We start from the raw sequence: 26,523 nt of genomic DNA on the forward strand, positions 1-26,523 counted from the left end.
TCTGCCTGATGCACATACCGGTTTTTCTGATATCGGCGAGGACGACGACGACGATGGAAACGAGGAGGCCATCATCCAGAGAATCGATCCCTACTATTTGCGATGACGACGACTACCTAATAGAAGGGCCCCTGTCCGTGGCAGGATAACCGTACTTTACGAACACGAACACGTTAAAGAGGAGTGCCGTGCGGATATTCGGCAGAGGTTCTCAAATGTTGTTTGCAAGGATTTGTCAGTCTTCAGGGAATAGATATATTTTTCCAATATAAAAAGTAGTTAGGGTAATTGAACCAGTTTTGGCCACTTTAGTTTCTTATTTGGCCTACCCTAAAAAATATATATTTTTCAAAAATAATTGGTTATTTAGTAAGCAGCGTTGAAGCATAAGGAATATATCAAGACAAAATTTTCAAAACGACTTATCTGCTTTTGTAAACAAAGATTCAAACGACGATTCGACGAAGCTGATAGCTCTCCCACGCAAACCAACACCATCAACAAGTAGCGGAGTCCTTCGGCTACCTATTGATGGTGTTGGTTTGCGTGGGAGAGCTATCAGATTCGTCAAATCGTTGTTTGAATCTTTGTTTACAAAAGCAGATAAGTCGTTTTGAAAATTTTGTCTTGATATCACCTATTGGAACTAATATAACCCCACGTTAATTGCTTTATTTTTGGAGTTATTTGTTGAATTGGCCAAATTAGGAGCCATGACCAAAACGTGCGATAGTGGATGCAGAATTCGATCATCAACATTTTGTGCAAGTTCATGGCGGATGTCAATGGCCAGGGTTTGCAAAAATCGTCCTCAATAGATAACGAACAATGATAAAATAGAGGCAAAAACCTCTATGAATTATAAAATGATCGGAGAAAAATAGCATGATCTTGAGCTACAAACACCGAAACTCTGTACACGACGAAAATGTCGATGTTTGAAAATATTACCAGTTTTTTGACAGCGACCTGTCTTTCCCTACCATTCCTATATATCTTTTTGAATTGTCTTTCCTCTCCCCGTGCAAAACATATTTTTAAAATTAGTGATCATACGACATCGCTCCCTTCTCATCTCTCTTTATTTGTGTAGGTTCCCACAGCTCGGACATTTCCGTTTAGCATTCAGTTAGCACTTCCACAGTAATTAACCGCGAAGTTTCTTAGCCACGTAATCATTTATGCATTCGTGAGTAACCTAATTTAACGATCTGAATATATTTTGGATTTTTGGTATTTTTTCTGCTTCCTGATTATGTGTTTCTCTAATGCTCTTACAGTTGAAAAATCAAGTTGCAAAATATAGGCGACAGCAAAAAAAAAACTATCATGCTTAGCAAAATAGACGAAAATAACTCTACCCGAAACTTTCTTAAACCCCAATTCAGTTTTGAAATCGAGCAAATTACCGTTGACCTACAAATGGCTCTAGACAACTCTATTAATGATAGGGTTTTTTACACAGCTATATAGATCAAGTTAAACACATCATTCGTATCGCTCTAGATACTTTTCTTAAAGGAATTTATCAAGGGTTGTTACATTACAGGGCCATTTCCCGCGGCACGAAATTCAATCCGCGCGACAAAAAAGAATAAAATTTCCTATAGCAATTTTTTGAACGGTTTCTCTTTAAGTGCATTTAAGATGATATATCTGGCTTTTAAATATATGTAATTTTAAACTACAACTTTATAAGAAAATTATTTTGAGCTTTTTAGTGGAATGTCTTCACTTGTCCTAAGACTAGTTTATACCATCCCATTGAATTCCACCACTTAATTGTATCCTGACAGATACGTATTTCGACCTCAACAGTAAGGCCGTCTTCAGTGTCTCGTACTTGACTCGACTTCGTAAGTCGAGTCAAGTACGAGACACTGAAGACGGCCTTACTGTTGAGGTCGAAATACGTATCTGTCAGGATACAATTAAGTGGTGGAATTCAATGGGATGGTATAAACTCGTCTTAGGACAAGGGCTACAACTTTATACAAATTGAACAAAATAGTAAAACAACCCTCCTAGATGGCTCCATTTATACAGTACAAAAGCACTTAAAGTAGTCAAAACTAAGACAACAACATTGTCCTCTATTGTAAATATTGGGACAAACTCAACTCGCAATAAGCGTTTGTCCCAAACTGCAACAGAATAGGACAATGATCGCCTGTCGCACATTTAGAGAAGTAGTCGGGTTTCGGCTATGTTTTTGGTGAAGTAAGTATCAGTTATCAATGTTTAGACATAGACCTGTTTACATAGTTTACCTGTTTAGACATAGATCTGTTTACATGATTTGTGTTTAGTTCTAAAATATACATAGATAATGCAACCTGATGTTTTAAATAAAACTTATTTGAATTCGTATCAGGAAGAAATAATTAAAAATCTAACAAAGTTACTCGAAACTCGTTGAATGCAATCCAGAAATCTGAGTATGAAGCGGAAATGACTTTAAAGGTTTTCGGGAAATTTTTGCAAATAAAATTGCGGAATTTCCTGCCAAAATAGGTCCGAAAGTTGTGCGAAAAGTCCTCTTTTACTTCTTGTGAAAACTTTCTCCAGGAGCTCCTATGATTTCCAGCAGGAATTTTACTGGAAATTCTGCGGAAATCTCAGAGAATATACCTTTGAGGGCCCTCCTTAGCCGTGCGATAAGACGTGCGGCTACAAAGCAAGACCATTCTGAGGGTGGCTGGGTTCAATTCCCGGCGCCGGTCTAGACAATTTTTGGTTTGGAAATGAAATGGAAGAAGAACCTTTGGGAATTCCTGGTAGAAATTCATCATTCGTGCAGATTTTTTTTTTCTGGAAATTCTTGCGGTTGAACCTCTAGGAATACTCTCGAATGTTCTCCTGGAAATTTCTGCGAAAACCAGCTGCACTTTTTTTTCATATATTTATTTGGTAGGCACTCTGTGTTCTTAACCGCTACTGTGCCGTGATCTACTGAGGTACTCTGATGTACAGAGTCCACACAGAATCTATTTTTAGATGTCCATAATTCGTTATTGTTGTCGTTGCCAGTCCATATCATCGTGAGTCCATTGTGTTAATTTGTCCATGTGGTAAATCCAGTGATCGTTGCTTTGTTCGGTTACCATTAATTGAAAAACGTTGGAGGAATGCCTCCGAGAAGAACAGTTTTTGTCAGTCGTCATCAAGCAGCCGTGTCGGTGAGGCGCGTTCCCCAAAACGCCACCGTACGGACTGCACTTCTGGCGACTGACAAGGGTTTGGTGGAGGGGCTGGGAATCGAACCCAAGACCATTCGCTTAGGAGGCGAACGTTTAGCCAACTACGCTACGGGACCCCCCTAAAACCAGCTGCGCTTAGAACTACTGAATTCTTGCAAAAGTTTTGTTTCGTAAATCCAAGTCATTCCGCCTGCGGTAAATAATACCAGAATACGTGCGGAAATTCATCCATCAATTGCTGTGGGAATTCCTGCAGACGTTTTTGGTCAGTATCTGAGAAAAACATCCTCCCAGGAATTCTATCGTAAATTCTAAGCGGAAGCCATGCAGAATTTTCTACAGAAACTTCAGAAATGTCCGCAAAAATTCTTCCGGAAACTCCTGCTAAACTAACTCGAAATTTTTTTTTTCGTGATTATTCAAAACGAAATCCTGCAGGAATCCTCTCCTGCAGGAAAATTTTGTCGGATATTTCTTTGTTATTTTTCAGCAAAATTTCTTGTGAAAAAATCTTCGCAAAATATTGCGGAAATTTCTCGCGAAGTTGTTGTGCTGTGTGGTTTGAAATATCTCGAAACTTTCACGTGTCATATCCTTAACCTGCGAACTGCATGATTCTTGCTTTCTTCGCACTGGACATTTTGAATTTTGGAACGGCTTTGAGAACTTTCTTACACTCTTAGTTATGGCGTGACTGAAGAGAAACACGTTTTAATAACTTTAACACTGGAGGTTTATTCAATTAGGGTAAAGTGCCCAATAGTAGACCCTCCAGCCATTTTTGCATTATTACAGCACAATGTAAACATTTTGCTATGAAATTCCATCGGGAGAACCTACCTTACAGTCCTATGATTTGATTACATGCATTGTAAATACTATGGAAAGTAAAATTAAATGATTTTTTACAATTCTATAAAAAAATATACACGAGAGTGTCCATTATAGGAATATTTTGGGGGTCTATAATAGGGAAGAAGAACGTCCCGAAACGGAACATAAAAATCAAATGAAGTGTCGACTATAGGGAAGCAAATTCCTATTAATTACTGAAGGGCGAATTCAATCATACTTTAAAATGTTAATTTCAACGAATAACGTCATGTATTTGAGTGTTTTATGTATGCATCGTGAAGAGGAGATGCAGAACTTGGTATTACATGTCAAGCAGAATTAATACAGTGAACGTTCGCTAATTGGGGTTTTTCTAGTTGGGGCGCTTTTTAGTTGGGGGTTCGCTAATTGGAGCGAAACCCAATTAAAAAGCAGCTAAACGTCAGAATGTGATGTCAAAAACGCGTTGACGTTTTGTTTCCGTGTTTGGCGGGATCGATATTTTCTGGCGCGTAAAATTTTCCTTTGTTCAATGCAAAAAGTAAACAACATTGACGCTTGTCAAAGCGCCCCAATTAGCGAACGGCATTCGCTAGTTGGGGTGAGGTCGTGCCCCAATTAGCGAACGATCACTGTATGTTGAAAATTTCTACTACTTATGACAAAAAGGTCAAAATTTCGCTACTAGGGGGTCCACTATTGGGCATTTTACCCTACGACTAAAAGTATCTAGCCACAGAGGCTGGTTTAATAGTTGCTGGTTGCCATGCAATAGTTATATACTAAGTGCATAGCAACCGGTGTTGCTATGGTGACGTTATGTATAAATTCAAATCTGGATTGCTTCGATTACAATTTCAAATGTTACTGATGACTTACTACGATTTACAAAAACTAACTGCCACATCATATTTCAAAAATAAAATTAACACCTCATCGGCCATCGCGAATTTCTTCAGGAAATGCTTTAGAAAATTCTCTAGAAAATCCTTCGGATACCCGCACAAAAATTCCTTTCGTAAATTCTTTCTGACAAACGGGCCTGGTAGCAGGTCACTTTTTAGTGACTTGGTCACTTTTTTCGGGCTAGTCTCTAAAAAGTCTCTTTTTTCGACCTCAAGTCACTAAAGTCACTTTTTCTCGCAAAAAGTCACTATTTTCAACTATTTTGAAACTATTGACTAAGATTTTTTACGTGATGAACTTATTATAAATATAAAAAATCACGATAATAAAGATAAAAAAACTAAGATTTTTTTATAAGGCTTTATGTATCCATCGGAAGATGCTTTGTTCATGGCGAAAATGAAATTACGGACCTTGGAAAAATGATCGCTCTGTAACTTCGCCAGCCATTTAACTCGCTGCTCTTATTGGCATTTCAACAGTAGCAAATTGAAGCAGTTTTACGTCACAATTTATAAATTGGTATACAGTCATGCAAGGAGGAGACCTGTCGATTACGAGTTTTTTTTTAACTCAAACTTTATGCAGCAGGGGATGGTAGGGAGACTTGATTCTCTTCTGTTTTACCAAGAACTAAAGTAGTATTGTTATAGTGTATTTTTATAATAGATCCTGTAGACACATGATCATTATGTTGCGAGTTTTTTTTTTAAATTGACGACCTTATTTACTGTGTTTTGTTCCTCCTAAGGATGTTTTTAGTGGCCACGCAAAATTAGAACAACTTCTCCCAATAATGACCAAATGCTATCATTTTGTTATCATGCTATCACAGCACAAATCCGTAAATTGAATTGAATTGATTAAATGCTTGAATTGATAAAAATGCAGTCATTCCACCACAATTTCAGGATATTTGGTTTTTAAGTTGTTGGCTCAATTTGAGCAGACTTCCCTCATTAGGCATCCATATAAAAATTTGTCTAAAAAATTTAAGAAATTTTAATTTGTTCTCAAGCGGCTATTTTTTTGTAGATTTGACAGATGTGATGAAGGGTTTGCTCTAAAAAAATATTTATTGAGTATCATAGATATCATAGAAAGGCGATCATCAAGTCTCCCCAATTTTGAAGATTGCATGCGCTGTCGAATTCCATAGTAAAAATCGTTCATGAATACGCACAGCAAGTCGGAAAACCTGCGTATTTTGGAGTAAAAATATCTAAAAGTTCAGAGAGCATGGTCCTCATTACAAGCAGTAGGTCGAGGGTTCAATCCCAGGCTCACATGAATCTCCATAATTTTTGAATCGTTTTTAACTAAAACGATCCGTATTGTTGCCGCACTAAAAATTCAAAAAACATCCGTTTCACCTATGACAAATCGTAGAGTTCTCTGCATCTTTTATAAGTAGGTGTTCAGCTAATCCAATGATCGAAATTTTCACTCATTCTCACGAAAAATAAATGCTCATTCATGCAGATTTTTGCCGAGAAATAATTTTCAGAAAAGGAAAACAGATGTTAAGAGTGATAACCATATTTCGCTCACTTCCAGTGGCGTAAAAAATTGATTTGCTGGCAGACTACTCATAGTTTTGAGTTGTCCTACTTTTTACAGATATTGAGTAGAATTTCCGTAGGTTAAAAGAGAAAGCAATACAAATTTACTTAGTCACTAAGTAGATAAAAGTTAGCGAGTACGATTTTCGTTTTTCTTCTGAGTTCGTTCTAAGAGAAAAGAGTGGTGAGTGAAAGATGTTTTCCGCCACAAATTACGAAAAAAATATTCTCCTTCGACCCAAAACGCCTGATTTCGTCTCATCGAAGTCACTATTTGGTCACTTTTTCAGCAACTGAAAGTCACTATTTGGTCCCTTTTTTCGTCAGCTTTGGTCACTAAAGTCACTATTTTGAGTGGCTTCAGTCGCTACCAGCCCTGGACAAAGGAACTTCGGGACCGTTCAAGAATTACGTCCATCGTTTTTCGGAATTTTCAACCCCCTCCCCCTTCCTGTCACAAATCATTGATCCCCCCTGTACATGTGTCATTTTTATTTTGGGGATTTTCTTGTTATTTTTCGTACACTATTTTTACAATAACATTGGGAGTTATGTCCCTTACTAGCAGTTTGAATTTTTTTAAAATGCAAATTATTCCTAAAATGCTATGAAAATTATTTTGAGCTTTTTAGTGGAATGTCTTCACTTGTCATAAGACGAGTTTGTACAATCCCATTTAATTCCACCAGTTAATTGTATCTTGACAGATACATATTTCGACCTCAACAGTAAGGCCGTCTTCAGTGTCTCGTACTTGACTCGACTCAAGTCAAGTCAAGAGACTGACATCAAAAATCAATCAATTTCGGGTTTGGATCTAATTCTCAGATTGAACAAGATTTCACGCAGAGCGGACGCATCAAAGCGATCGCAGGGAGCGGACACTGCATCACGGAGGCGCTGCTAACATTTTCAACGGAAATCCATCGCATTGGTGGTGGTCCTCGGTGTGTTGCTGCAGATCGTTCAACCTCAATGAACCAGCATTTTATATGAAGAAAGAGTTGACTACAAAAATAGCACTGTTGCGATCCCCTGCCTCCAGCGACGATGCTGAAGACATATTATAAATTGTGGTCTCAGTTAATTGTTGGAAAGGCGCATTGGGTAAAGACAATTGGTTCTTCTCAGGACCAGCATTTTCTGAACAGAAAGGTTTAATTGCGAAAATGGACTGTTTCGGTGGCATCGGTGTTTGGCGTGGAAGCTTGGTTTCTGTTAGTGATTCCATCCATTCAAATTTACTGCATCATCTCCCTCCGACGCGCTATCAAATGCGCTATTTACGAATGAGTTTTGCACTTTGAAGAAAGATTATTTCGGATGGTTGGATCAACCATCCACCAACCATCAGTGAAAACTATCTACGGCAACCACCCATCGGTGAACGTCGGTCGGAAAGACAGATGTTAAGATATAATGTTTTGTAATATGAAGAAACTTCGTCTTGAGTCAAATTTCTGTTGTTATTCTTCGCAACAATACGCATCTTAGATAACCAACATCTCATAACCAAATTCAGAATCTTGCGAGAAAATTTCACAGGATGCTTAGATAGAATTTGTCATTCTCTCCGATGCTTCGAAAAAGCAGTCTGCTCTGCACTATCCGCTGATGACAGCCAAATCGATGAAGACGCTAACACCTCTTCTTGGATAAATAGTTTAAGTCCCGAAAAGGACTGTGTGTAATTAATTCTTGAAGTTCTCCTTACTTTGTCACGTACGCTTCCGTGCGCGACTTACTGCACGGCTGAGGATGTGTCCTCAAAAAAGTCCGAAACAAAGGAGAAATAAGTAGAATCAGAAGTGGCGTGAAACCAAACGCAAATATATTTATTTGCAACGTTTGGTTTTCGCCCACGATGGAAGCATACGTGGCAAAGTAAGGATTGTGATGTCCCCCACTGAAAGTCGGATGAGTCATGTTAATTCCACGGTTAGAGACTCAAAGTCCATCCAACTGGGAGCAACTATTTGACTTCTTTATTCAGTTGACCTCCGAGCAGTTTGCTCAATGTTAATAAAACGACACAAATTATTATGGCAAATACCATTAATTTCGAATAGCTACGTAGTCCTACGTCACCTTTCCGTACAACCCGATTGGGCTGCACCTTTTTTTCATATTTTTTGCCAGAATACGTATTATTGGACGAGGATTCAGAATATATAAAAATCTCATTTTGACCAAAAATGTTACATATGCAGTTTTTCAAACAAACGATTCAATAAGCATCGTATTCTCGGAAATATCAGAGCATGCACGCCAAATGATTCTTGTCTTATTGTGTTTGGGTTGTGAAAAAGGCTTGTTTCGAGGTGCGTTTGTCAGTTACAAACTCTGTTGACGTCAAAGAGTATATTGTTAGGCGTTGTTCAAATATTGATTCGCTGGTCAAAACATACGTTTAAAAACAAGAGCTCGTAAAATTAATCAAAAGGTATCAAAATACTGCTTTATATCATTAGAAAAATGATAATCTCACACGAACGTTTTAAACAAAAACGCATTATTGTCAAGTGTAGTGTAGTGTAATGTGGGGCATATTTTTTCCAGATGTTTATTTTTAAATAAATGGAGGAATAAAGCAGACTGGGCAAATTGTGCTAAGCATTGCTAATTCAACTCCTGAGTCTACTGAAAACAATTTTTGATTGTGTACGTACTATCGAGGTAAAATGTACGTACAATCAAAGGTATGTACTATCGATGTATGCCTGTATATGTGCATCTATGAAGTTTTTTTTTTTAATTTTTCCAATTGTTTTCTCGAACCATCTGATGTGTAATTTAGTACCTTATTTTATAAAAAAATGCATAGAATTGTGGTAAATATTCCAAATATTTCCAAGGAGCATGAATGCATCTGTGACAAGAACCTAATTAAGATGCTGTTAAGACAGAGACAGTTTCAATAATACCCGCCGAATGCAGCTTGTTGTGAGCAAATCCGATGGGAATTCCCAAAACTAAGTTTTTCCTATACGCGTTTATAAATTATTATTTTTGAACCCATTATTCGATTCGGCCATTTTCCCATAACAAACGATGAGGCAGGATTTCCCGTCGAATTTATGTTGATACCTGGGAGCAAACCGATCAAGTTTAATTGCGCATATACACGCACAAATACCTTAGACTAGGGCTGTGCAAATATCGATAAAATCGATAATATCGATATTATCGGATGAAATTTATCGATATGATAGCCGATATCTTTCAGCTCGAATATCGCCGATATCGATAAATCTCTGTAATCGATTTAAAAAATGATGCCAATTAAATCAACTATAAAACACTAGCTCACTTACTACGTCCATTAAAACATATGTAGCAAGTCCATTACATTTTTTAAATGTCCATTTCGTCTGGTGTTGAGAATATGGACTCATCAGGATGACGGAGGTCCTTCCCCTAGCAGCACCATTCAAACCGTTTTGGTTGCTGCAAATCAAATGTGACCCAATTCAGTTGCATATAGGTTACATAAACTTCTATATCACATGTGTGTTGCTCGGGTCGTAGCTTGGTTGGGAAAGCACATGTCTAACATACTGGGTTACCCTCCAATACATTTTCGGAACTAAATCTTTCACATGTTGTGCTATTTCACTAAGCTTCCCAAGTAACATTATAAGTTTTATAACGCTCTTGAAGACCACAATCTACTCTACAAGAGTGTTATAAAACCAGCATAAAACCAAAATGTTACTAGGGTTCTTATCAAACTAGTAATTAATTTCCAATCCAGGTGGTAAATATCCGGAAAATATTAATTTAACTTTGATTAAACCATGAAACAGTTTATGCCTTGGGAAGGCGAAATACGTGAACGAAAAAGCTTACAAAAATCTTGACAGGAACTCTAAAATCATTCAGAATAAACCACAGGCGGGGAAAGTTCTTTAATAAAAATAATTGTTGTTTGCGATGTTGTTACCGGCATGAATTAGAACGACTAAAATCTTCATCCAAAAAAAAATTTGGTGACGAAATAAAGTCACAAACGTGATAAAATCGGGGGTAAACTAAATCAGGTCAAAATTGTTTTTTTTTCTAATTTATCGGATATCGATCCGATATCCGATATTTTCAAACCCGATATATCGCCGATACCGATATAACACCAAATGAATATCGCCGATATCGATAAACCTTCAATGTGCACAGCCCTACCTTAGACACACATCGAGTTGAGTTGATTGGCATAATATATAACACTAATGCCCTGTTCGTCAAATCTAGCAGCATCAACTACTTGATAAAGAATATCTTCTAAGATAGGTGTAAGTTTTTACTTTTGATCAAGTCATCCTTGTAAACTAAATAGGCGGTAATCATCCGCCTTCCTTCAAAAATACGTCTCTGGAAACCCTGAAACAGGCAATAACATTATTTTAGCATTTAGGAGAACTGTTTCCATCATTTCCATCCCATCAAAAACAAAGCAATGAAAAGGAATTTGATTTTTTTTTTTTCAGCACGCATGTTAGCAAAAATAAGCGACTAGATTGATGGCTGTATTTCTCTGTTTTGCGATGAGATGAATATATGCTCAGTAAGATGGAAAACGGAACACGGTTCCCCTATCTGAAATTCAGATCCTGATTCTCGATATTTAAACCTTATATTATGAACCACAATATGTTTAAACTTCAGGGTTTCATATATTCACAACTGACAATCTATATTTCACACCTTCACTGCATGTTATCATATAACTGTCCCATATGAATAGGCAACCCAGCAAAGATGGGACAGCGATGCGGTTACAGGCAGTTTAGTGCTTATTGAAAATCGATCGAAATCTAGATCAGAAAACTGCTGATTTGTTCGCTATTATCCAGATCATCACATGGAACAAACCAGTTTTGGTACGTTCAAAGAAACGAGTCGTGCATTCCCCATCTAAGACCAAATGCACTCACTGAGCATACAGAAAATAATGTTAAAGACAAACGCTTCATTTGTTTTTAAATCACCTCAAATGCAGCTTTAATACTGCACAGAAAATGAATAATCAGAAATATCCAATAGACACTAATTGAAACTTTAGTCACTAAAGTGCAAAAAACTCTTACCACGATCTACGCAAGGTGAGGTTTGTGAACCTCTGTCCCTAGAGTACGTATAGATTAATGGTGTGCACGGTGCCGACGAATATCTTCTTACACGCACACGAATTTTCCTCGCACTTTCGCTGGACGGATCACTTCTCCCTTTCGATTGCACTGCAATGGCCAACGATGGTGTTGCTGTCATGCAAGGGTTTCCCGTTGCATGTTCTGTTTTTCTTTTCCCATTTAGAGGTATTATGGACGGATGGATGGAGGAGTCCAGATGGGATACCGTGCCTCCTTCTGTCACGGTCTAGGTTCCTATATGGATAGGGTGTTCGGTAGTGTTTGTGTGTTGTGTTGCCCTGCTGTCTGTATCCGGATGGCTGTTTTGCGGACCGTAGTGTAGTGGTCTCCTATCGGTGCCGATTTTGTCTGTGTTTGCGTTTTTGTTGTTGTTTTCAGTCGTTTGATTCTTCCTCCTCACCCTACGCCGCTACTGGTTGTGTTCCGTGTACGGTGAGCTGAATACGACGGTTAGACTCAATGTTTGCACTCTTTTTTGTTGATTAGTGGGTTTCTTTTCGGGGGTTCTTTGGCGCTGCTCATCGTCGGCGCGCTCTATTTGCTTCAATATTCGAATTATTATTATACTTCTCCGAGTCGAGTTCAGGAAGACGAAGGTTTCGAAAATTAAAAGCGTTCGATCAATGTTCTTTTTTTCTCCATGCGTGCGTGTCTAAGGCCATTACCTCCTGCGCCCTAGTGTATTATACGGTCGACTTCTTCCTGGTTCTAAGGTGTAACTTTGGATAGGGCAGAATAGAATACTATGTGTATCTTTGAACGCGAAAACTGGATCATCACGAGCTGAAGTATGAAGAACACAGAGAAATCTTTTAAATAAAACTAGCTGCGGATGCGTGATAATTGACCAAATTATATGAATTTAGGAAATGAGCGTTTCATCTCTTTCGCGATTTTGATTCCAATATGTTATGATATGCAAATATTCACCTTGCTATTCGAGTGTAGCTGCTATGCTCTTTGTATTCAACAGGAAGCACGCACTTAGACTGGATCTCGTTGGATTTCGGCGACTCCCCTCAACCACTTGCGTCTGCTATTTCTCTCCCTTTACACCGGTAAAAGCAGGAACATGATGGTGCCACTGCCGTCGACTGATTTGCATCCATGTTGTTTTCGCCCCTTATCCTTTTTTTCATTTCTCCTGCCTATCGGGTGATGTTAGTATTATTCTTGCACAACACATATTTTTTCTTGCGATGTTATGCCACATAACGCTATCGTGTCGGTTCTGCGTTGTATAGAATGCAACTACTACCCGCAGCTTCTCCGGTAATTACGGCGTTTGTTTCACTCCTCGTTTGATGTGCACAAGGATTTTTTCTTTATTGCCGAATGAATTCTTTGCAGGGGGTCAAAGGAACATCTGTGTGCAATTTTTGCAACACATTTTTGCCAGACGTTCTTGGTGTTCAGGGCCCGTCCATTTGGAAGGGTCTTTCTTTTTATCTGTCCATTTAGAGTAGAGAAGGCACGCGTTTTTAAATTATTCACTACACACTTTTGAATGGGATCTTGAACTGATTTGCGCCTTACGGCCTCCTCCATCTTTTTTTCTGGTCATCACCATTGATTGCATTGCAGCAGATACGTAGTAAAGCATACACTGAGAAAAAGTTGAAAAAGGCTAGCCCGCTTCAACCAAGAATGCCTAAAACCTGCTTACCATCGTTACTAGATTCCCGATTGTCGAGGACAGGTTGCTGCTGGCGTCCAGGACGACTTCCCCCGTTGACGTTGATCATTGGAAACTTGTCCGCACAAAACCGGTCACAAATCCGCGGTTCCTCCGAAAATCTCTAATTACTGCGTTTTCCTTGCTAACTCTCGCGGCTCAGAACAGGAGCGTAGTGTATTAGTTTGCAGCTACGACCGAACTGTGATGTGTGTACGTGATCAGCGCACTGCCGATGCCCGTGGTGCCACGATAGAAGGAGAAACCGAAGGATGGTGGTGAGCGCTGCGATGTTCGCTGGGAGCAGAAGCGCAGCGATTTTTCGACATCATACCTACACCGAGAACGGCGGCGGCGGCGGTGACAACCACGAACAACAAGCTGAGCGTATCGAGAAGGAGCAAATTATCATTATCGGATCGGTATCGAATTCGAGCGCCAGTGCTCCAGTGTTGGCGAAAGGATTTCGGCGCGAGATTCGACAATCTTCGGTTATGGCAGAAAATGTCGGCTAGGATATCAAAATAATATGATTTTTGCCGACATTACAGTTCTTTGTTGGGCACAATCAATTTTACGAACCAACGAGACAACTAATTCGACTGACTAAATATCTAAGTCCAAATCGCATAAGTGGTCTCGATCAGAGACAAAATATATTTGTTATTATGGGTGTAGGAAAACCTCATATATAAGGAGAAAAATTGTTACAAATAGTCAATAATTAAGGTGGGATGTAGTTAATGCTATAATGTTAATCTATAAGAAAGGACACATACTAGAGTGTGGCAATTACAGAAGAATCACCCTTCAGTCTGTCGCGTTTAACAGACTGAGACCGCTTGAGGAGTCCTTTGTCAGCGAATACCAGGCAGGTTTTCGTGGGGGCGATTAACGACGGATGAAATGTATAGCCTGCGGATGCTCCTTGATAAATTCCGAGAGTACAACTTGCAGACTCACCATCTGTTCATTGATTTCAAAGCAGCGTACGACTCAGTGAAAAGAAATGAGCTGTGGCAGATAATGTCCGAAAATGGTTTTCCGGCGAAACTGATTAGACTGGATGGCTCGAAATCAAGTATTCGGTTTGCAGACGAAGTGTAAACCTCGAATGTGACCTTAGACAAGTTGAAGCAGGGTGATGCACTTTCGAATTAATTGTTTAACATTGCACTCAAGGGCACTATTAGGAGATCTGGCGTGCAGAGGAATGGCACTATCATCACACGGTCGCATATGCTTCTGGGCTTTGCGGACGACATCGACCTCATTGAAATCGATCCCAAAGCAGTAGTGGAGGCCTTTGTCCCACTGAAGAGGGAGACGGCGAGGATAGGCTCTACTATTAGCTCTACCAAGACAAAGTACATGGTGGCAGGTAGAGATAGAGGAAGACCTAATGGTGTTGGTGGTGAGGTACTGCTTAATGGGAATGTGTTTGAAGTTGTTGAAGAATTTGTTAACCTTGTAACGCTTGTGACATGTGACACTGCGTACAATACTCGGAGAAAAACTAGAAAATGGTGTGTGGCGCAGACGCACAAAAAAATCATATGAAATACGGCAGACTTCAATTGGCTAGTCACTTAGTGCGAATGTCGGAAGAAAGAATAGCGAAAACAATATTCAACAGAGAACCAGATAGAGGCCGGCGACGATACGCTGGCTGCAGGTGGTGGAATCATGGAATCGGACCAGAGGACCCTAAACGTTCGAGGAAACTGGATGAACATCGCCCAAGACCGACGATTATGGAGTTCTACAATACGCCAAGAATAGTTGTACCGACGCTGTAGCGAACCAGGTATCCAGGTAGGCAGTTAATGCATCTTTATTAGGCAGTTTTGCATTAAATAAGGACTTTAACATAACGTTTAGATTTTGTCTAATGCATTTTATTACATTTTGGATCCTATTTGATCACTTCTGGATTTCATTACGTTTAGACAATGTGAACGATGTTTAGATAAGAAGTATGACGTATGTTTGCCTGTGGCACTATTCGCCAGCAAAGCTCGAGGTCCGATGAAATCAATATTGGAACTGACTGAAGTCCGTTGGCCAAAAACCAGGCATTGCAAACCATCCAATCATTCGATCTTTTGAGCAAAGATACTGATGAAATAATGGGATATCGATCTTAGCTATCTATCCGCTCAGTACACAAAGTGCAATGTTCGTCATGGAGAAACATTTTTTTCACAGCTTTTGTTGTAGCAACACCTTCGCAACGCGAACAAACCCCGATCATCAGCGGATCATCAGCGAACGCTCAAATGATAATATCTTTCCAGAGTGCTCTTTGATTAGAGATAATATCTTTGCACAAGCAAAGATAATATCCTGTGCTCAGATGATATTGCAATGCCTGCCAAAAACTACCGTCGGGAGATACATTGACATATTCTGATAATTAAGAAATTCCCCGCAATCGATGATTGACTGATTCCAAAAGTGCCCAATATGAGCCGCCCATTTGCGGCTGATCTAATCACGAATCAGTGGTGATCAGGAATTGAATCCTAAAGAGAATGAACAAGTCTAGCACTCATCTCTGTATAGGGGCAGTAGGGGCAATATGAACATACGGGGCAATATGAGCCACCCTCATTTTGAGCTTATTGACAAGTTTTATCATGTAAAAGTTATATGATCTTTAAGAGGATGCTCCACATATGCATCAACGTGAAAACCGCATTAAAATTCAATTCAAACATGAAAATATACTTGAAAATGTAAATTTTCACTGCATAGGCAAAATTATTATAAGATTTCAAGTTTATAAATAAGGTTTTGACACAAAACTGATTAAAATACAGGTCAAAAGTACACCACAATCAAAAGATATATTAAAATTGAATATTGTGCACACATGTTTATATTGATACAAATCTGAATTTATCATAAAACTTTTTTTTTCCAAAACCAGTCTCTATGGGGCAATATGGGCATACCTGCATAGAACAAGATATCTGGCCTTAAAATGCGAATAAGTTCAAATTTCAGTATTCAAATACAAGAATTCTATCATATATGTAAGATTCATTACGAAAAAATTACAACAGCGCATTACTGCGATAGAAACAGAAAAAAAGACCATTGACCAATTGAAATGTGGCTGTTCAGACGGTGAAGAGTGGCAAATCAGTTCAGTCCGCTGTTGTGCATTTTTTTCATTTTATTTGATATGGAATACTCACAACTGTTGTAGGAATATCATATTCTTCTATATTACGATATTTTTTTCGCCTAAATAAAGGTTTTGGAAGGGTGGCCCATACTGCCCCAAATGGTGGCTCATATTGCCCCGTATAGTCGGGAACACACATTGAAATCAATACATTTTCAAAAGTGCATTCCAACAATTTCCAAACGAATTTTTCGTCATTCATCGACGAAATATGAAAGGTAACATTCTCTAGTATGAGTCAACTACATTTGAACGATGCTTTTTAGAGCTTTTCAGCGCTTTTCGGAACGATTTCCTTAGGTGGCCCATATTGCCCCGATCACCCCTACATATACGATATGTAGCATACCGCGATAGACTTTTTTTGCAAGCTGTCATGATAGAGAACTGATTCGGGAGGCTATACCTCATGATAAATTCTTTTAGAAAGCTCCAAACTCGGGGAGCACTGGCTCTGATGATGAATTTCAACTTGTTCTACACAGCTGTGCAATAACCAACACGAAATGAGCGAAAACAAAGCGAGAATCATCATTTTTCTATGGGGGCTGCCTATCCGATTTTTTTGTTTTCGCACTTGTATACAAGTTAGATAAATATGTTATCATGGCTTGTTATGATTCGAAACAGTTTTTGCCTCTCTTTTATTGTTGTTCGTTATCTATTGAGAGCGATTTCTGCAAACCCTGGTGGTGATAAATTTCGTCTCATTTATTTGTCTTTAGAAGCGTTATAAAATTCAAAATGTTACTTGAGATAATTAATTAGTACTGAGCGTCTTGGCATAGTGGAGACTATAGCAGAGCACCATGCAATGACGTTACTTAGCAGCAGAAGCCCTCGTATTCCTCCAAGTCCTTCAGGATCCCGTGAACAGCGCTAGAAGACATGCCGGACGACGATCTCTACAACGCCATTGTATGCTTGGTCGAGCTGATTCCTGACCATCAGCAGCAGATTTTCGCCCATCATAGGACGAACGGAACAACTGACGACGCCGAGAAAATCGTCGAGTTTTTGGAAAGTGGAATTCAGGAGTTTGACTTCGACCTGGATGAAGCAGGAAGATGAACGGCGCCTCGATGACGGCTGCTCCTTCGTAAGCTGAGCACTTCGTTCCATGAAAAATACATCAACAGAATACTTTACAAGCTCAAAAATATTCCACGGGTCTGAATGAAGCGTTCCAGTCAGATCGTCATCCGTTACCACATCCCGACGACCTGTTTGCCGAATTAGGCCTACCTACATGTCGTAAGTACTCATCGAGATCTCTTCCAGCTTAACCGTCTGCCACCTGGAGTCAAATCGGAAGTAGCGCATGTTTCAGCGCATAATCGACAGTATGGTTGCTGGTAAAACTGGAGTAGAACCCTACTTGGACGATGTCCTCGTCGCAGATCGAACCAGAGAAGAACACGACCGTACTTTTCAAACAGTTCTGAAAACGAGAGTGCGTGAGTATGGTTTTCACTCGAAGCTCAAAAAGGGTCGTTTTGCCATGTCCGAAATTCAATTCTTCGGGCACATTGGACAATGACGGCATCCACCCCGATCCAGTGAAGACGAAAGGCATCTCTCAAATGCCACCCCCTCAAAACGTTCAGCAGCTCCGGTTTTAGCTTGGTGCAGTGAACCACTACGACCGGTTTGTCAAGCAGAAAAAAGAGCTCAGAGCCCCCGTTGGAATTGGTCGAGTGCCACAAATCGACCGGTTCAAATCTATCCTCCTGTCGGGTTTGCTGCAGACTCAGAAGGGTCGCAGCTTCAGGCTTCAAAGGAGATCATTGTTACCGGCTACGCTTTCAAGTACAAACCGGGAGTCGTGATACTGCATCGTTTCCCATCTAGAGAGTTCAAAGCAATCGTTCATGCACCCGGTTGAAGTCGCAGAGGTCAATTACGGTCAGATGGAGGAGGCCCTGGCGCTGATTTTAGCGGCCACGGAGTTCCACAAAATGCTGTACGTAACACGCTTCGTTTTGCAAATTGACCAGCAACGTGCCGTCAAAATTTTCGGTTCGAAAAAGCATCAATCAGACTGCAGCGATAGGCTCTCACTTTTTTGCTGCACAACGTGATGAAACGTACCGTTTCCGCTATTGAAAAAATCTACTCCCGTCGCGATGCACTCCGGCTCAAAGATAACTGTGTGATGTTCGGCGAGCGAGTCGGCGTTTCGCAAAGTGACCGCAAGCAATACTGGCTGTGCATGTGCCAAGACAAAATAAGACTAGTGTCGGACAACGGAACACAATTCACCAGTGAGTATTTCCACAATTTCCACCATAGCCACGGAGTTACACACCTTCGAACTGCTCCATACCATGCACAAACCAATGGGCAGGCTGGCCGTTACACCTTGGAGTTGCTAAGGACAGATCAATTTTCAGCTTCGATCAGCTTAATTCATGCATTTTTAAATGTGGTTGATTAAGCAAAACATTCAGCCATCGAATTTTCTTGATAGAAAGATAGTTTTTTGCGCTATCCTTTAAATTATCAATTTTACCTACAAGACGAGCCGAGCTGTAATATAGAACTGTTCCGTTTTCCATATCACTTAGCATATACCTATTCATTTAATCGCGAAACACAGAAATCAGGCACCAATTCCGCATTTTTTTTACTAACATGCGTGTTTTGCTCACTTTACAGTAATGAACTTCAAATCCATTTTCAAAAATCACTCTAAAAAGCTTGAAAAAATACACTGTAAAAATCCGAAAAATACAAAAAGAAAAAATCCTTTTATTTTTTTTTTCTTTTATGATAACAAATATCGGAGCTATGCGATGAAATCCAGTAGCAGTAACCCTACTAAAAGAAGTCGTAGAAGCATTTCATGAAAAGTTCAATGCCCTTCTTAAGGACGGAATACACTTCCGCTGTATTTGAAATCCCATACTTTTGTCTACAAGTCCTTTTGCAGAAGTTATGCCATCAACTAACATTAATATTAAACGTAATAGAGTAGACTTAGTCGTTATTTTCCCATCGTGGTTAAAATTTTACACGAAACCGACGCATTGGAGTTTTGACAGATTGATAGTTGTATGAAAAAATGAACTTGGCGCTAATTTTCTCGCGAACAAAGTTTAACTATCGAATCTTTAAATCTAACCATGTTCCGGAACAACGTTATTTTCAACCACAGGTCAATAACCATCGAGCTGTTAATTTTTTACTTAAAGTTAAACGAATTGGCGGATCAATGAAGGTTTTATTGTTTTCTGATCCCACATTTCTCGGGTACTTTTTCAAAACGACGTATGTCGCAAATTGTAAACAAACCCGTTTTCAACAGCATATAGCATCAAATTCATCTAAAAATGTGTATATCTTCAAAGCTACATGAAAATGTGTTTTTAAAAATGTAAATCAATTTTTTGCAAAACGGTGTAACATCATTGTTGAAAATATTGCACATACACCGCTTAGCAGAAAATGTACTTTAAATAGTTTTTTCGAACAACTAAATAGTTTAAAACGTGCGTCTGCTTGTACTTTTTCATCACTGATTTCAAAATTAAGCATGTCGCTTAAATATTCTGATTTTCGTTAAGAAAAACATTTTACGTTGTTTTTCTGCAGCAAATGTTGTTACGTCGTGTTGTAAGTGTTGCAGTTTTTTGTCGCATGTGCGTGAAACGTTTCAACTTGACGCAACATTTCGACGTATCAACAATGCAGCGTACGGAGCAGCGTAACATTTCGACGAAAGTAGCATGACCTCGGTCATACTGACGTATCAAAACGACGTATGTGATTTATCTGTTGCAGAACGTTGTAACATATATTTTTATCAAAATAACTGAAATGTTCACACGCAGTGCAGATTTCAGGGTCAGTGACGATGAACCTTTTCATAATGTATCGTTGAGGTATATTCAATTGCAATAAAAATGATTAGTTTCTAAATAGGAATAAAAATGAAATCTGAAAACTTTCAAGCTCATTTTCTCAGCTTGATCAAAATGTTACATACGCCGATTTGAAAAAGTTCCCGAGATTTCTCCGTGCACATGTTGAAGATGTGTGTAATACAGTGATACCCGGACAGTGCTCTCTGCCGTACTACCACCCATTCATGCTCACTTACTAGTTCTAATATGACAGAGCATCGAGAGAATAACAGAGAGCTACTACACCAACGATGAGCAAACTATCACACGGTATGTTGTATTGATATAATTCTAGATGTCGCAAAGCCGTTTGACAGTTGTTACAAGTAACTGTCAAAACGAGGCCCCTCTTCTCCCCTCATCTCTCACACTTTGTTCGAATGAGGTCGGATAAACATCAACCCCCCGCAAGAGCCCAGGCTCGGTGTGTTTGTCATGTGCAATTTTGTCGCTGCTCGCTGCTCCATACAAATCGATCATCATGGATGACCGACAACGATGTCGAGAACACCATAACCGGCAGCAAACAGTCAGAGGTTAACCTTCACCCGTTCTCTAACCATCCTCGCCGTCGAGGTTCGCGTCTACAACCATCGCGAGAGCTATAGGGGGATACGTGCCCGCAAAGGTACTACATATGCGTGATATGTACGGAAATACGGGTGGGAAGCCCATGAAAAGTATGCGACGCACAAGAACATGACTTGAAAGAGGAAAAAATTTAAAATTCGAAGGGGAAATTCAAAAATGTGCATCAAAGTGAAATACAGAATAGCAGGATATTGTTGCTTTAGATTGGGCGACAAGGACCCTTTCCTCAAGCCCTGTCGAAACTGCACTAATCAAAAGGAATTAGGATCAACTGCAGAGGAAGTACAAGACTAAGGACATGTAATTTTCAAAGTAAAAGTATTTTTGCACAGTTTTGAATGGAAATACTTACGTTCCAACCCATTTTCATTTTTTGTGGGGCGCGGGCTTAATTTTTGCTACTGCGGCTGTTTCGGTGGCGGAAATCTCTACACCGTCATCATTTTTTTCTCTGCGTTCTTCTTCAACTTGTCGACTTGCGGTCGGCGAACGTGTCGCGCTTTCTTATGTAAAAATGGTCCGAAAATCTACGCCCGACACTAATCACACTTTCCCGATACCGGAGAACTGTTCCATGTTCAAGTTACCACTTCTGGTCCGCCTTCACGGCCCTATTTAGCGCATTTTCACGCAACCATAATTCGAGTGAAAAATGTCCGCCACGACGGAGGGAACTCTTCCTAGGTTTTTCTTATTTCCTTCACCCTCACTGTGTGTGAGCACAGAAAACTTGCTTTTGCTGCTACTACTGACTGGCTGGCTGGCTGTTCCCTCCTGGTTGAAATTGGATTCTTTAATAATGCTTCTTCTTTGAACGGTCGGTTCTCTCTGTGGCTTCGTTCGACTCTGTCAAAGCAATGGGAGGCAATCCCGCAAAAGTTGTGTTGGATAGGCTTCAGAAGTGCCGTCTGTGTTGGTGTATACGTTCTCTCTGCCATTGAAATTGTATATTTTTGCATTTTTCTCGTACAACAAAGTGTACCGAAAGGCTATAGTATCACTCATGCAACGATCATCCGATAGCATGGTAGCATACTTTGAAGATCTAATGTACCTGTTTGGATAAATTTAAGTAATTTCAATGTTAGTGTATGTACAAAAAATAATTCATCCTACTTATCCTGATAGCCAACTAGACTTCAAGTTCACACATCGTATTTTCATTTACATAATACAACATCAAGTAACAAAGCTTGCTATGCAAACAAGCTGTTGTACAGTTTCAATTAGGTCAGTATATTGACCAATTCTTCGACTCGATCATTTCATTTTTCTAGCCTAAACAAAGCCGCATTAATTTGCATTAAATTGCATTCGACATCGAATTTTAAATTATTGCTTTCTATTCTATTGTATTATATTATTTCTGATTCGTCAGTTCTGTAGTTATAGTCAAATAGCTGTTTTAGAAATTGCAAAATCTTTCCAGAGAAAGCTTTCAGTTTTACACATGTAAAACAATGGGACCTATCCTAAAGATAAATTTCGTAACGGTTTCGTTTCACTACAATTTATGAGGGCACCATCACTGCTAGGTTGATCAATCTGGATTTTTGTCATCCGAAAAAGGTCAGATCGGTCAATGCGTTCGACAACGATGTCAACATTGCTAATTTGAAATATTGGTCGTACTTTGACGCAAGGAAAGCGACATCAAAACGATGGTGGATTAATCTGGGATTTTTCTACATGTAGGTGCTTTGACAAATTGGTGCAAAGAGATGTGCGTAAGTTTTAGCAGTACGGACTCAATGTCATCTACAGAGGTCTGAAATCCAGAACATTGATACAGATTGACTGCCGAAACGCAGAGATGTTCTCAAACTTACGTCCATTGACAGTTGTTGTTGTTTTTGTACGGTATAGCTACGACGAGGGAGACAGACATTGGCGACATCTAGGAAGCATAATGCGCAGGACGCAGAACCGCTCCAACGAACTGTCACGGATGCCTTTCAAACCATATTTTGTAATTATGTATGTACCAAGGGTTACTTTACTGCTCCTTAAATTCGTAAATAGCTCCTTAAATTCGTCCAATAAGCACCTTGAAGTAGCTCAAAGTTATTCCCATCCCGCTCATGTCCAACTGTTAACAAAAAAGAACAAGCAGGACGAGAGAAACTTCAAGCTACTTCATGCTGCTAATTGGACTGCTAAAATGTACTCATGTCAAAAAAATACAAAACATAGAATTTGGGCACAAATTGCTTTGTTTCTATTTTTGATCAATATATAGGTAGTAGGCATGCTAATAATGAAAAACGATTATGCCGAATTCTTTCCCTTTGAGAATATTGTTAGAATACAATGTTTATAATAATGGAAGAAATACCTTACTTTCGAACAATAATCAATCTAAAAATAATAATATAAGAATATTTTTCGCCATGAAAAGGGCGTAATAGCCTCGGGGGCTTAGTGCCACTACTTCTGCTTTATAAGCAGGAGATCAAGGATTCAATATCTGGCCCCTTCCTATTTCATATTAAGATAATTTCGTTAATTATATAGCTAAAATCTTTGCAAATGAAATTCTAATTGCTATCAAGCATGGTTCTAAATATAGAATTGCTATACACCCAGTTCTTTTTTTACACGGGTGGGTTTTAGTTGATTACGACCTTAAGCGTTGATGAAACTATGAGTTAACCCCATGAAAAAATTCACAAAAAATCAAAAAAAAATCAGGTGGTATTAAAAAAGATGTGGAAAATCAGGTTAACCGGGAAATTGAAGAATACCAACCGTGTAAAAAAATATTGGGTGTAACAAGTTTCCTGTAGTAGTAGTAAATAAATGTAAAAATAAATTGGTATTCATATGTGCCTGTATACGGATGCTCCATACGGCCGCTGTTTTCGAACAGGCCTCATGCAGGTACAAATGTATGAGGCCTGCTGCAAGGTAGCGGTGATGTGGAAAACTTGTCAAATACCGTCGTGCGGGGCTTCTTTCGACAAATCGGGGGCTACTTTTGACATTGTGAAACAAGAATTTTTACGAAAATTACTATCAAATCGCCTTTATTACAATTCGGGTATCTTGTTGATAGTTGAGTGCTAACTTTCAGTTTCAAATTTGGTATTTTTTTCGCTTAATTTTTACAGAAAATCCAAATTCCAAAGTAGCCCGTGAAGTCAAAAGAAGCACGACGGTAGCATTCAATTTCTATTAGTAAACAAATTAACCCCCTGTAGAATTTACTTTGATACTTTCCAACTGCTTTTTTTTTTTTTTTTTTTTTTTTTTTGTATCTTTATTAAAGAGACTTTCAGCCCAAGGCTGGCTCGTCTCCGTTTCCAACTGCTTGATCATTCAAATCTATATACATAAAAATGAATTTCTGTCTGTCTGAACCTTATAGACTCCGAAACTACTGAACCGATCGGCGTGAAAATTTGTATGCAGAGGTTTTAAGGCCCGGGGAAGGTTCTTAACCCTCTCCCGCCCATAGTGTCTGTGGAGCACCATCGAATTTTGCACCTTCTAACCTTCATCGAATTGTTTCACCAACAAAAAGGAATATTTGACACATCTTTATGGTTCCATTAGACTGCAAATATAATCAATTTTAAGCACAAATAGTGAAACTATTGAAAACAATCAATTAACTATTGATTTACAATCAAAAACTTTTTTTTTCGTTTTCCACTAATTTTGGCTATGCCAAATAACTTTTGTTCTAGAATTTTTCTCAAAGATGATTCCTTCCTATTGAAATCTTTGAAAAAAGTCGTGGTCGGGAAAGAGTTAAGAATTTAAGATGGTTAGAGACCCCTCCCCCCTTTGGAAAGCGGGGCTCCCATACAAATTAAACAGAAATTTCTGCATAACTCGAGTACTAATCAGAGAATAAATCAATTTTAGGCGAAACGAAGTTCGTCGGTTCTTCTAGTTTCTAATAACTTTGATCATTCAAATATTCCCTTCCCATAGATCGCATCACTTATCCAAAGTGAATCCAGATGATATATCCCTTCTTACTAACGCAATATCCTATAATGAGACGATCGTGGAGATGCAGACGTATACTCGGTCTCTGGTAACAACAAGACTACAACTACAAATCCTTCCATTTCTTGATGACCGTAAGGACGTGGCCGGCGCCGTTATTGACTTAGTAAAATGCAACAAATTTTCAAAATTCATACATTTTGAGAATGATAGCTAAATCCCAAGCTTCATTCAATTGGTTCCCTGTTCTAGTCAATCACATGGTAGCAACTACGAATTGTACGGTTATCCAGTTCATGCTCATGCTCATTGAAATTGCGTAATAACCTGTTCAGATTACGAGCTTCGCGTTCGCCTTCGAGTATTACGAAAGAACAAGGGCGTAGCCAGAGAGGGCTAGAACAATTTGTTTCAAAATCCATCGCCCAGTTATTTTACCGCCATCTAACGTACATGTTGTACGAAACAAAGATTAGTACATATGACAATGTCAAACACAAAAGTATACGATGCGCGCGCCCCTGGATGTGAAACTCGCAAGCTGTTGAATTTAAAACGACCGTGTTACGTCTGTTTGTCTGTGGCGACACTATATAAGATAATAGCGTACAGCTCGAGGCTATTGAGCGCGAACTGCAACGTCCGCAAGTTGGAAAGAATCATCAACACATACCACACCATATCTTACGAGCCAGCATGCTTACCCCGGGGTAAGGTGACCATCAAACTGGTGGTCAAGGAAAACGACTGCAACTTCTTCAGGGCACCGTTAATTACTGGATGAAGATCAATGCAACCCTGTGTTCATGGTTCGAAGCGGAGAAGAATTGCGAAGTTGGGGGTGTGGTGAAATGGACAATACCTCCCATTGTCGGAAGAATGTGGTGAAATGGACAACACCTCTCATTGTCGGAAGAATGTCCACGCAGAGCAGTGGAGTGCTGTCGCAGGCCAGCCGACACAACATCCTACAAGGCCCGATTAAGGCAAGACCTAACCAAAACAACGATTCAGAAGATTTTAATAATTTGGCCCCTACTTGCTCGAAGTAATAGCTACTCCCATGCAAAAGAAAACCAATACTATTTTTGGAACCTAAGGAAAGATGCAACCAAGATGAATATACTACTAAGTGTTCCAATCTGCCAGAATAATGAAGACTAAAATAAAAACTCCCCCTAAAAAATTAGAAATTTTCCATAAAAAATAGGAAATTGCCTAAGAAGAAATCAGGGTATGAGTATGTAATGAATAAATATAAAATACTTTTAAAAACAAGTTCTAATTAATTTTTGTTTTGTGGAAAATTCTCAATTGTTTATGGAAATTTTGCAGTTGTAGAAATTTTATATTTATTTATTGCTCATACCCTGATTTCTTTATGGAAAACTTCCTAATTTTTTATTAAAAATTTCTAATTCTACATGGAAATTTTATTTTGTTGCCAAGATTTAACAAAAGGAGGACTGATATTCGATTTTAGTCAAACATTTTTTTTTACAAAAGCTTGGTATATAATGAAGCTAAAACTACGAACCACATACGCAAATTGT

At 39.1% G+C, this 26,523-nt stretch overlaps 1 protein-coding gene across 4 annotated transcripts in view; it reads right to left on the bottom strand.

The window, feature by feature from the left end:
• Nucleotides 1-26,523, bottom strand: part of LOC134219633 (transcription factor E2f1) — a 57,230-nt gene that overhangs the window by 22,318 nt on the left and 8,389 nt on the right. The window contains exon 1 of one of the 4 annotated variants that reach the window (XM_062698423.1): nt 21,366-21,856. The exons of 1 other annotated variant lie outside the window; for it this stretch is intronic. The gene's annotated coding sequence lies outside the window, so the exon portion shown is untranslated. Of the gene's footprint in view, nt 1-11,586; nt 12,277-13,315; nt 13,524-21,365; nt 21,857-26,523 lie in introns of those variants that run through there. 2 more of the 4 variants (XM_062698425.1, XM_062698426.1) reach the window with 2 other exon arrangements.

The sequence above is a fragment of the Armigeres subalbatus genome, chromosome 3 (assembly GCF_024139115.2).
Source record: "Armigeres subalbatus isolate Guangzhou_Male chromosome 3, GZ_Asu_2, whole genome shotgun sequence".
Classification (NCBI taxonomy): Eukaryota; Metazoa; Arthropoda; class Insecta; order Diptera; family Culicidae; genus Armigeres; species Armigeres subalbatus.